The sequence below is a fragment of the Berghia stephanieae genome, chromosome 11 (genome assembly GCF_034508935.2).
Source record: "Berghia stephanieae isolate SIO BIC M18660-M18661 chromosome 11, UCSD_Bste_1.3, whole genome shotgun sequence".
Lineage (NCBI taxonomy): Eukaryota > Metazoa > Mollusca > Gastropoda > Nudibranchia > Aeolidiidae > Berghia > Berghia stephanieae.
Window position 1 is genome coordinate 32021118 of NC_088370.1, and position 14041 is coordinate 32035158.

General features: G+C 34.6%; 1 protein-coding gene and 1 long non-coding RNA gene across 10 annotated transcripts in view; both read left to right on the plus strand.

Annotated features, from left to right (window-relative positions):
- LOC144956633 (ras-related protein Rab-32-like) overlaps window positions 1-14041 on the plus strand; it is a 271216-nt gene that overhangs the window by 103204 nt on the left and 153971 nt on the right. The gene's annotated exons all lie outside the window — the stretch shown is intronic.
- On the plus strand, window positions 7349-12976 carry LOC144957027 (uncharacterized). Its single transcript, XR_013642073.1, has 4 exons — window positions 7349-7476; window positions 8425-8496; window positions 11776-11813; window positions 12829-12976. It is a non-coding gene; the product is annotated as an uncharacterized LOC144957027 (long non-coding RNA).

Consider the following 14041-nt stretch of genomic DNA (forward strand, 5'->3'; position numbering starts at 1 on the left):
ATCGAGGGCCAAAAACGTCATTCCTTGCTTTGTTTTATTATAATATTATGGGTCACGTTTACCCTCCATATTTTCTTCAATAAGAGACAATTTATCTGGATTATAAAGTGAAGTAATACCATCTTTATAATAATAATAATAATAAATAATAATAATAATAATAATAATAATAATAATAATAATAATATAATAATAACAATATAATAATGTAATAATAAATATATAATATAATAATAATAATAATAATAATAATAATAATAATATAATAATAACAATATAAATAATAATAATAATAATAATAATAATAAAAATAATATAATAATAATAATAATAATATAATATAATATAATAATAACAATAATAATAATAATGATAATAATGTACATTATTCATCAAAAGGAAATTTTGTATACAGACGTTTAAAATGCCGACAATGATACCTACATAAACATAATATACGTAATTATAATGTGTAAAGTAAAATTTCGTAATAGGTATAGTGTGATAATATTGTAAGCTGTAAGAATAATTACATAGTATAGATAGAATGCGCTTGGCCAAGGAGTTCACAACATTGCCATCCGGAAGTATAACGGACCAACACACAAACTCTGTGTAACCATGAACTTTTATAGTCTGGTTAATACAGTTTAGGGAGAACAACTCACAAACGCGGATGGCAAAAACAATAACAAAGGCCTGATTGACGTCATCTGCATACTATCTATAAATTTCCAGGGACATACAGATTATATAATTGTAAAGATATTGATATCTATTAAAGTGTATATTGATGTCAACATATAAAAAAAAGATTAGTAAAAGGCTATGAATTAGATACAGTATGATAATATTGTAATGTTTTTGTTTTTAAGGAAGTGTTTTTTGTTGGTTTTTATTTGTTTTTGTTTTGTTTTTTTGTTTTTTTGGTTTTTGTTTTTGTTATTGGCCAAATTTTAAAATAAGTGTACGCCAGTTAACTGGTTAACTCTCTCCTTATCAGCTATTTGTAGAATTCCCCCCGAAAATTCACACCCACCCAGCACAAAATAGTCTCCTCTCACTCAAACAAAAAAGTAACAAGCGAGCTCTACAACATAGTGTTTAGTCGTATTTATAGCAGTAATCAATGCATTTCTTTAAATTTTGTCATGTACAAGAGAAATCAAAAAGAGAAAATTGGATTCAGTAGTCTGGCGTCACGCCGCCCGGCAACGGCGGCCATCTTGGTTCTAAACAAAGAAAATCATTACTTTTTATTCTTCAAGCTGGCTAGAACTTTTCATATGTCTTGTGACCAGAATGTGTAAAAGTCAAAACATGATCAAATTTATGGGGGGTTTTTTTCCTCTGGATACGCTTTTATGCTCGCCGGGGAAATATTTCATACTGCGTCCGCCATTGTTCCGATAGTTTAGAGCCAGTGTTGCTAAGTTACCATGCGTCATTAGGAAGGAAGTGACGTTACGACTATTGAAGAGTATTGTCGGCTACATCGTAACGAATGTGACGATTTTCCTATGGGTGGTAAGGAGAGGGTGACAACAAAAGAGAAGGACGCGATTTACAGATTAGTCGATAAATACAGGGTGATTTAATGTAATGTGAACACACTTCATGTGTTATATTAATATTAACCCTCTCCTAACCACCTATTGGAAAATCGTCACATTTGTTACGATGTAACCGTCACTTTTCTCACCCAGATTTCATTTCTTTTTGCTATAGATAGAATGCGCTTGGCCAAGGAGTTCACATCATTGCCATCCGTATAACGGACCAACACACTAACTCTGTGTAACCATGAACTTTTATAGATAGAATGCGCTTGGCCAAGGAGTTCACAACATTGCCATCCGGAAGTATAACGGACCAACACACAAATTCTGTGTAACCATGAACTTTTATAGTCTGGTTAATACAGCTTAGTGAGAACAACTCACAAACGCGGATGGCAAAAACAATAACAAAGGCCTGAGTGACGTCATCTGCATACTATCTATAGTCTGGTTAATACAATTTAGTGAGAACAACTCACAAACGCGGATGGCAAAAACAATAATAAAGGCCTGAGTGACGTCATCTTCGAACTATCTATAGATAGTAAGCTCTTGGCTCAGAAGTTCATAACATTGCCATCCGGAAGTATAACGGACGGACACACATAACTATGTGTAACCATGAACTTTTATAGTCTGGTTAATACAGCTTAGTGAGAACAACTCACAAACGCGGATGGCAAAAACAATAACAAAGGCCTGAGTGACGTCATCTGCATACTATCTATAGTCTGGTTAATACAATTTAGTGAGAACAACTCACAAACGCGGATGGCAAAAACAATAATAAAGGCCTGAGTGACGTCATCTTCGAACTATCTATAGATAGTAAGCTCTTGGCTCAGAAGCTCATAACATTGCCATCCGGAAGTATAACGGACGAACACACATAACTATGTGTAACCATGAACTTTTATAGTCTGGTTAATACAGTTTAGTGAGAATAACTCACAAACGCGGATGGCAAAATATAAGATATGAAGTGAATAGAAAAGTGCCAGAAGACAATAGAGAATAAAAATTTTTCGCGGCGGTGGTGGGGTTTGAACCTGCGACCTTATTGGTACGACAACTCCGCCTGGCAGGTGAGAGCGTGGCTCTACCGTGTGAGCTATCCACGAACACAAAAATATTCGTTTCAAACTCAAAGTCATTACTAGATCCCTCTCTCACCCACTTCTTGAGACCGCCGATTCGTTCGTACACCACCATCGCGAATAATTTTGACCAGCAGTTAAGCTTAATAGCCAATATTCTCAACACAAACATATAACATAGAAACGATTGAGACATTGAGTATGCTCCGGTGTATGGGGTGAATTTTTAATTCAGAAAAGTGAGTGGAGCAGGCACTTATGTTGGTAACAACAAGATATGAAGTGAATAGAAAAGTGCCAGAAGACAATAGAGAATAAAAATATAACAACAAAGGCTTGAGTGACGTCATCTGCATATTATCTATAGCTATAAAAACGTGACATTCTGGTAATAGAACCCATCTTGCCGAACAATATTATGTATAGAATTGTTGCTTTTCTGTTTGATTTAGAAATGTCTGTTTTTGTGTTGGTGGGTGCGAAGTTTTGGGAGAAATTCTGAAAATGTCTGGTAAGGAGAGGGTTAATCTGTTCAATTATTGACGTGTGCATATTTTAGCTTTGGCATCCTTTTTAATGGTGTCACACAATGATAAAATGATGCGCATAAATATAATGATCGCGTTTTATGGAACAAACCGTATAGAGGGAACGAAATCAATGTCACCCAGCTGCTTGTTATTGCTTTGGACAGCCATTTTTTATAAATTGTATAAAATCAAGACTGAACGTTTAAGGGGGTGAAGTGTGTGTGGGGGGGGGGGGGGGGCGAAGTGGCCGAGTGGTTTAGGCATTGAACTGTGATCCGGAAGGTCCCGGGTTCGAGGCCCGCTTCAGGAACTTTCTTTTTTTTCTTCCTTGGGCGATATTATTTACCCCCCAATTTGCTCACCTGGACAATATGGGTGATTCCTGTTGACATCAGACATCCTGTTTGATGGATTATCTATATTCCTTCGTGGAATGCCTGGGCGACGGGATCTTTATGATGCCGTGGCGGAAGGGTGTAATTTTGATTTTAATGAACGTTTAAGGTCACACATTGTTTTGTATGTTGGTATATCCTGTTGGCGTATGTTGTGAGTATTTTATCGAAATGCATAGTATCAGTATAAAATATACATTACATATAATATAAATACATATATACATATATATATATATGTGTGTGTGTGTGTGCGTGTGTGTGTGTGTTGTGTGTATGTGTGTATGTGTTATGTGCGTAAACCAACATCCACCGAGTTGCTTTTGTCTTAATATAAGTAATGATGAAAAATGGAGGTTCTGAAAGGGTTAATCACCACTAAAAACAGTGGGTCGATTTTTACCTTTAATCAGATCATCCAACTTTGCCTCAGCGTCCCCCACCCACCCACCCACCCTCACGCCTCTTAAAAACTGAATTGAGATTAAAGCTTTGAGAGTATGTTTTGTTTTGTTTTGTTTTGTTTTTTTAATATTTATTCAGTTTGTGTTGTGTTTTTATTTATTTTTAATGAGGTTTTTTTTTTACTTGTTTTGTTCATGTTATTTTTTGTTTATTTGTTTGTTTTTGTTTTATTTTATGTTTGTTTTATCGACACATGGAGCCGTAGTTTGTCCCGGTTTTTATAACTGCCAATAAACGATAACTTGCTTGCTACCTTTAGGGTAGGACGATTGTTTATCTCAAAGTATTCTCTACCAAATCAATAATTTGAAGTTTGAAAACATTCAGGGTAACGTTCATTTAAAGGTACTAGTAAAAAGCCCGCAATTTCGAGGGGAAAGAACTATTTTCATTCGATATTGCCAGAATCATTTTCTTGATTAGCTTGATTACAATTAGATGCACATTCTAATTGATGTGCTTGTCGTCGCTGCCATGCTTTATTCGGCATGATTTTAGTTTATCAGTCAGTAGATATCAATATCAATAAGTCGCAAGTTTTTACCACGCTTTACTTGGGAGTGCTTTGCCCTACCCTCAATACTTCACAAATTAAAATGGTGGCCGAGAATCAAAACAATGGTCAAATTAGGAAATTTTAAACTTTCACAAATCTACCAAGGTTTGTTCTAGAGTTTTTAAAACGCTTTTATATGATGACAAATTGAATAAATAAACGCCTGACAAAAGATCAACGGTGAAAATACAAATTGAATGAATACTGGGGATGTAGGAGCTTTCGGAATGTCTCCCCTTTACTAAACTTATGTGAGGTCAAATGAAAATCTGAAGCGGACGCGAAAAATGTCAAGTCCCCGAATCTGTCTACTTTTGGTTTGTTCGGGCTAGAACCTAGACAGAACCAATTGACAGTTTGCCGAAACGTTTAACTAAATATTTCCCAGGGCAATAATTATGACATCGATGGCATAAAAACGACAGTAATATCAGCAGTAATATTAGTTGATGTTGTTAATTGGTGAAAATGGTTTAAAATTTCTGTAAATCCGAATACCGTCATGTGATCAAGTGAATTATATCACTATGAATGTCACGATTTGCTGAAAAATGCCAATCTGACAGTTCCTAGCAAACCCCCCCCCCCCCCCACCCCTTGCTCAGAAATTTCTCTACTAGATGGACACCCTCCCCCCCTTTTTTTTTTCTTCCACGCAACCACATTCCAAAACACACACACACACACACACAGACACAGACACATGTATACACCACACAGACAGACACACTCACACACACACACACGCACACACATAAACATACACGCAATGATAACACACTACTACATAACAACACTAATCACCGCTAAATCAACACAACGGAAGTAAGGACTCTACTGGACAGATAGAGTTGAGGGTGTGGCCATGAGAGTGTTAGTGTCTTTGGTAATTTTTTTATGATATCTGTTTGACTTAACGAACTTTCAAACTGACTTTAAATTATAAAAGGAAATCAAGTTATCTGTTTATCTATCTGTAAAAAATACATTTCTATTTTTCAAATCTTTCAGTAGAGTTGTGCGCCGTATCAATTTGTTTATTGACTCAAATAAGCACAATGTTCTCCAGAAGGCTATATTATTTTAAGAAAGGATATAAAGCAAACAAGACAATGATTTTTTTTCTTTGAGTCTTTATATAAATGACCAAAAAAAAACAACAAAAAAACACAAAAATAATAAAGACAACAACAAAAATTACAGTTGTCTCTGAATGATGAAAATACGACTTTGGAGGTTTTGAAAGTTGATCCCTCAGTCAGGATATAGATAGTATGCGCTTGGCTTAGAAGCTCATAACATTGCCATCGGGACGTAAAACGGACCAACACACAAAACTGTGTGTATCCATAACGTTTATAGTCAGGTTAATACAGTTCAGTGAGCATTACTCACAAACAAGGATGGCAAAAAACAATAACAAAGACCTGAGTGACGTCATCTTCGAACTATCTATATAAGGAACGAAATGGACTCACTCAGTTATTTATTATTGTTTTCAGACAGTCATTTTAATGATTAGTTCTCACTAAATCATCTCAATCAGACTATAAACGCTTAAGGTTACGCATAGTTTTGTGTGTTGGTACCTTATATATCTGACTGGCGGATATCGTTTATATTTTGTCTAAACGTAAAGCATCAATAATCAAAATGTTGTTGCTGGAAGCGAGAAGAAATAAATAACGATGGAAGATAAAATATTATCGTAGACGTTTCGGGCGACGCCATCCTCTCTCATCTCGTATTCGTCTCTAGTAATTCATTCATCCTGTTTCTTTCTCAAAGGGGAAACCCGAAACGTCCCGATCATATTATGCTTGATATTTCAGTTGGCATACAAGTGTATATTTCAACATATTCTAATGACGCTGTTCTCTGTCAGTTACTAATTTTGCATCGATGTATAATAAGAGAAGATTGTGTAACACGCCTTTTCCATGACTCAATTAATTTGGGTCGATAAGAGTCTGGAATCGAACGAGGGACCCACAGGTCTTCATTCAATTCGACGACTGGGTCCGCTTTTATGAATACGGACTAGCGCTTTGTCTCTGATTTTAGTCAAGAACTTGAAAATATCATTCTGATGTTATGCGAGCTGCTGACAAAGCAAGTCCCAGACTAAAATCACGACACATTCGGACTAAGTTTGGCCAAGTTTTAATATTTTTGCTGAGGCTGGTCTTCAAGCGTAGTCTGAGACAAGTTGCCGGAAAACATTATCATAGCGTCGACAAGATAGCAGTTATTTTTAGATTGAGAGAGCTTTCATTCGCAAGAAAAGACATCGATTACGAATGACAGAGGCAAAAAGTGTCCTGTTGCTATTTACATTGAGTTTTAAAAATCTGTAAGATAAGTCAGTGCAGATCGTCGAAAATACACATTTTTGTGAGTAAAAACTTTTTTAAAAAAACAAAAACTGTTTACAAACAACAAACTATGTTTGTCCGAGCACGTGTGAGGGTGTGTCACAAATCCCCTGTTTTGATTGGTCAAAACTCTACTAGTTAATTCTTCGTTTATACGTTCTGTTTTCATGAGTTCTGTTTTCTCTTCACCCACAGTTTCTGGATATCTATCCGTCGGTGGATAAATTTACTGATCGTGTAAATGGGCCTTTAAGATGTCAAGCTGTGTCACCATTATCTAACGTCTCAAATATAAAACGACTTCCCTTGATTATCATCTGCTTTTATCACGTTGTTTTTATTTTAGGGTCAAAGTGGGCGGAGCTTGTCATTTTGCCACGTCTTATAAAACTATAAATATCTAGTCAGCTCATCAGCCTTATCAGCAAAGAATCATTATTTTGATTGCATAGAAAACCACGTAGAGATACAAGTCAGCATGAAGATTTTCAATTACCTCGTAAGTTTTTGGTTATTTATAAAGCATGTATTTGTGTCCAACGTGCACTTATTTGCAGGTCCGATAACCTAAATTGTTATGATGATATCATTTTTCTCATGGAAGTACACTTTAACCCCCGCAAAATTAATATCGTCCATGACAACAATATTAAATCAGGCCCATAAAATTGCAATCGCTTATCCGACCTGCCAAGTTATGCACCTAATTTGTGACTCACCACGACATTGTGACAAGTTATTGAATACTGATTTTAAAGTTAAGGGGCGGTTTGGGTCTTTTAAAAAATATTTAATTACCTATATTTGTTAATATTTCTGCTTACATCAATATAGATAGTATGCAGATGACGTCACTCAGGCCTTTGTTATTGTTTTTGCCATCCGCGTTTGTGAGTTGTTCTCACTAAACTGTATTAACCAGACTATAAAAGCTCATGGTTACACAGAGTTTATGTGTTGGTCCGTTATACTTCCGGATGGCAATGTTGTGAACTCCTTGGCCAAGCGCGTTCTATCTATAGGAGCACATCCTTTATAGATAGTGTGCTCTTGGCTAAGAAGCTCACAATATTGCCATCCGGAAGAATAACGGACCAACAACACACAAAACTATGTGTAACCTTAAAGGTTTATGGTCTGGTTAATACAGTTCAGTGAGCATTACTCACAAACGCAGATGGCGTCAACTTCTATTTATCTATAGAGAGTATGCGCTTGGCTAAGAAGCTCATAACATTGCCATCCAGAAGTATAACGGACCATCACACAAAACTGTGTGTATTGATGAACGTTTATAGTCAGGTTAATACAGTTCAGTGAGCATTACTCATAAACGCGGATGGCAAAAAAACAATAACAAAGACCTGAGTGACGTCATCTTCTATCTATCTATATTATTATGTTCTGATTTGTTTTACTCTTTTCTTTTCACACGCGACAACTAAAGATTCTGGCTGTCCTAGTCTTGCTCCTGCATGCTGATGTAACAATGTCAGCAAAGAAGTGTAAGAGTGATGAGGTAAGTAGCTCGTGTTGGGTTAACTCTCTCCTTACCAGCCATAGGAAAATCGTCACATTCGTTACGATGTAACCGACAATTTTCTCATTCTGATTTCTCTTGTAAATCACAACATTTAAAGAAATGCTATGATTACAGCTATAAATACTAAACACTGTGTTGTAGAGCTCACTTGTTCCTTTTTAAATTTGAGTAGAAAGTCTATTTTTCTAGTGGTGTGAATTAGAGAAATTTAAAATAGCTGTAAGGAGAGGTTAACTCTTCTTGCCATTTTGGGTTTTCTCACCATAAAAATTTTTTATATACTAAAAATAGCAGTAAGTGTTTGATGAATTTCTGAGACGACAATTCATTAAAATTATATGACAGTGGTAAGGAGAGGGTTAAACCAGAATTGTCTTGTACTACAAAACATTCGTAGAATTACGAAATTTTGGATCCAATAGGATTCAATAGTCTGATGTCACGACCAGCAGCTTGGTTCTAAACAAAGAAAAGCGGTACTTTTTATTTTTTCAAGCTGGCTCGAACTGCTTCACATGTCCTGTGATCAGAATGTATAAAAGTCAAAACATGATCAGATTTATAATGTTTTTATCTTTTGGATACACCCTTATGTTCGTCGGAGAAGTACGTAATTCATAATAAGGGCGGTGATGGAGATAATGGCGCCCGCCATTCTTCCGATAGTTTAGAATCAGTTCCTATGCTTCATTACTAGGGAAGTGACGTCACGACTGTAAAAGAGTAACTACTTGTTTTGCCAACAACCAAAAGTTGAGTGGTAAAACCAGATATGAAGTGAGTAGAAAAGTGCCAGAAGACAATAGAGAATAAAAATTTTTCGCGGCGGTGGTGGGGTTTGAACCTGCGACCTTATTGGTACGACAACTCCGCCTGGCAGGTGAGAGCGTGGCTCTACCGTGTGAGCTATCACGAACACAAAAATATTCGTTTCAAACCCAAGTCAATTCTAGATCCTCTCTCACCCACTTCTTGAGACCGCGATTCGTTCGCACACCACCATCGCGAAGTAATTTTGACCAGCAGTTAAGCTTAATAGCCAATATTCTCAACACAAACATATAACATAGAAACGATTGAGACATTGAGTATGCTCCGGTGTATGGGGTGAATTTTTAATTCAGAAAAGTGAGTGGAGCAGGCACTTATGTTGGTAACAACAAGATATGAAGTGAGTAGAAAAGTGCCAGAAGACAATAGAGAATAAAAATTGTTTTCAATCGTTTCTATTTATATGTTTGTTTGAGAATAGTGGCTAGCTTAACTGCTGGTCAAAAATTCGCGATGGGTGATGCGAAGAATGGGGTCTAAGAAGTGGGTAAAAGAGGGATCAGAATGACTTTGTTTAAATGATATATTTTGTGTTGTGATATGCTTACGCGGAGAGCACGCATTCATGAGGCGGAGTGATGACAATAAGGCGAGGTAAACCCCACCATCGCCGCGAAAATTTATCTCTATGATCTGCATTTTTACTCACTTATGACTTGTTGTTCAACATAGTGTGTCATCATTTGAATAAATCCCCCATACACGAGCATGACAATGTAGTTATTTATATGTTGTGTTGAATATTGCTATTAAGTTAGTGGTTAAAATTACTTCGGATGGTGTGTCGAAGAATCGCGGTAAGAAAGGGTGAGAAGACTAGAACTATTGGAGTTGAAAAGAATATTTTTGTGTCGGGAGCTTAGGTGAGACGTACTGCGGCGGAGTTGGCAATAGGTACGAGGTCAAACCCCACCGCCGCGAAAAATATTTATATCTCTATTGCTTCTGGATTCTACTCACTTCATATCTTGTTTAAACCAACATAATGCCTGCTCCACTCACTTTTACAGTGGTAAACCACAACAATGATGAAAAGCACTTTAAAATTTTTTATCACATGACCAGACGTCTATCACTTATAGCAGAATTCAACACAGACGAAAATAACGATAGAACCATGTTATAAGAAATACCATTGTCATTAAGTATTTGGTACTTTTTTTATCTGTATAAATAATCATCGTATAAAAAGAGGGAAGAGCAAGGAGGAGAAAAAGAAGAGGATGCTGAAGATGAAGAATGAAAGGGAAGAAGAATAAGGAGAATAGGAGGAGGATGAAGAAGAAAAGAAGGAGGAGGAGGAGAGGAGGAGGAGGAGGAGGAAGAAGAGGAGGAGAAGAAAATGATGATCATAATGATGATGATGATGATGATGATGATGATGATGATGCTGATGATGATGATGATGATGATGACTACGACGAAGACGTCGACGATGGTGATGATGATGATGATGATGATGATGATGATGATGATGATGATGATGATGATGATGATAACGATGATGACAAATTAGATAATATAAGGAAGGGATATTTTATTTTAGGGTGTATTCCATGTATTTCATCTGTGATAACGATGAACGACAAGGAAGAAAGAGTGAGAAGAAGAAAATAGAGAGACGAAAGAAAATGAGACGGAGGATGGGGGGGGGGGAGGAGGAGGAGGAGGAGGAGGATGAGGAGGAGAAGGAAATGAATTGTCATATCCAATAACGTTGGTTGCTGATCATATAATACACTAACATTTTAAAACAAACAAAACAAACAAACTTGACAATTTATATAGCGCAATATCCACTAAACGTGCTCAAAGCGCTTTACAAGGGATCCATGACCAAACAGCAACACGTAACATAATATAGAACGAGACAATAACACCTGATAGACGATATTACAATTATTTCCGAAACAGACAACGCTGTTAACAGCCAGGTACTCGTTTTACACCTGAGTACGGTGAGAGAATGTGAGTAAAGAACCATTTTCCAAGGACTCAATCAACTATGAGCCGAGCGAGACTCGAACCCAGGACCTTCCTATCCGAAAGCGAGTGACATACCACAAGACCACATAGGGCACAATTTTTAATTCAGAAAAGTGAGTGGAACAGGCACTTATGTTGGTAACAACAAGAGATGAAGTGAATAGAAAAGTGCCAGAAGACCATAGAGAATAAAAATATTTTCGGCGGTTGATGGGGTTTGAACCCGCGACCTTATTGGTTCGACAACTCCGCCTGGCCGGTGAGAGCGTGACTCTACCGTATGAGCTATCCACGAACCCAAAAAAATTCGTATCAAACTCAGGTCATTCATTACTAAATCCCTCTCTCACCGACTACTGGAGGTAGCGGGTACAATACACATAGGGCACAACAAACTCAAACAAAATAATCTAACATCTCTATCATATTCTTTGACAGGACTGCAGGAAGGTTTGCATCCAAGGCAGATGCAGAAAGTAAGTACAATATTATAGTATTTTACTTGTAACCGATGGTCACAAGACGGTGATTAATCAGATTTAATCTGTATAAAATTCAAGTATAAGCTTAACTTGTGCTATTATTATTATTATTATTATTATTATTATTATTATTATTATTATTATTATTATATTATTATTTATTATTATTATATTATTATTATTATTATTATTATTATTTTATATTATTATTATTATTTTATTATTATTATTATTATTATTATTATATATTATTATTATTATTATTATTATTATTATTAATTTATTATTAATTATTAATTATTATTAATATTATATATATATTAATTAATTATATATATTATAATTTAAATATTATATTATTATAATTATTATATATATTATTATTATTATTATTAATTATTATATATATATTATAATATAATTAATTAATTTTATTATATTAAATTAATTAATTATTATATTATATTATTATTATATATATTATTATAATGTATTTTATTATATTATTATTATTATATTATTATTTATTATATATTATTATTATATTATTATTATTATTATTATTATTATTATTATTATTATTATTATATATTTTTATTATTAATATAATAATTATTATATAATTTATAATAATAATTAATATTATTATTTATTATTATTATTATATCATCAAACTATTATCATCGTCATCATCATCATATCATCATTCATCATCATCATCATTCATTATCATCATCATCAATCATTATACATCATCATTATCTCATCATTATTATTATTATTATCATCATATCATCATCGTCATCATCATCATCATCATCATCATCATCATCATTATGAATATCATTTCTATCGTGATTGAAGCCAACTTATATATATATATATATATATATATATATATATATATATATATATATATATATATATATATATATATATATATATAAGTATATGAACACAATCATTATCACCATACTTTGATAAGTTTATATACTAATTCTATCCGCAGACCCAAACCCTGATTGAGGAAGCCATTATTGAGTAAAAACAAACAAATGACAACTCTAGACAGTTTCTGGGACTACCTACGATTATGATTTGACGGGCTTTATTGTCAACGTGTCGTATAAAATAAAGATAAACATTATGCAGAGCAACGGTCTCTTGTCTTTATTTTTGTTGATATTATGCCAGTAAACGTGGTACATCTTCGTTAAAAACGTAATACAGACATCCTCTCTCTCTCTCTCTCTCTCTCTCTCTCTCTCTCTCTCTCTCTCTCTCTCTCTCTCTCTCTCTCTCTCTCTCTCTCTCTCTCTCTCTCTTCCCTCTTTCGCAGACATTCATAAACAATTATTCATAATGAATGAATAAATAAATAAATAAATAAATAAATAAATAAATAAATAAATAAATAAATAAATAAATAAATAAATAAATAAATAAATAAATAATAAAAACTGAACAACAAAAAAACGAAGATTTTATAATTTAGGTGTGGCAGTTATTACATATTGTGCAATCATTGTGTGTTCGTGGATGAGATAGATACGACGTGTACATTTTTGCAGGTCTGACATCCGAACATCATTATGAGCCTAGTTTAACAGTGTTGTAATGGACAATGTTTCGCGTCATTTTTTTTTTTAGATATCCATTACAACAATGTGCGCATAATGATATTGGGTTATCATACCTGCAAAAAAGTGCACGTCGGATAGATAGAATTTAGTGGATTTGATATAATGTCACAAAAGGGCTAAATGCCAAAATGCCCAATTTGTATATTATGATAAACGGCTTCAAAAACCTTTTCTTTTAATTTGCATAGTTCCCAGTGGCGTGACGTGCTTACAGTATAAGGCGGTGCCAGAATCAGAAGAAAATGACTTAAAACATGCTATATTTGTAAATACAAAAGAAAGAAAACAAATATACAGGAAAAGACTTACTCAAAGAAGTAAGAGGCGATATTTACCATTTCTTAGTTTTATTTATTTTTCAATGCTATAATCCATTTTAAAAAGATGGATGTGATGCCAGGCACCAAATCAACCAATATAGCCACGCCCCTGATAGTTCCGTCTCCCTACAGAGGTTAAATGTCATGGAACGCCATTCTACACGCTCAGGGGCCATTACAAAGCAGTCAATTATCATTTTTCCAGTTGTTGCCTCCACATTTCCTATCCAGGACTTCCTTGGTTTGCCTCGTGCCTTTC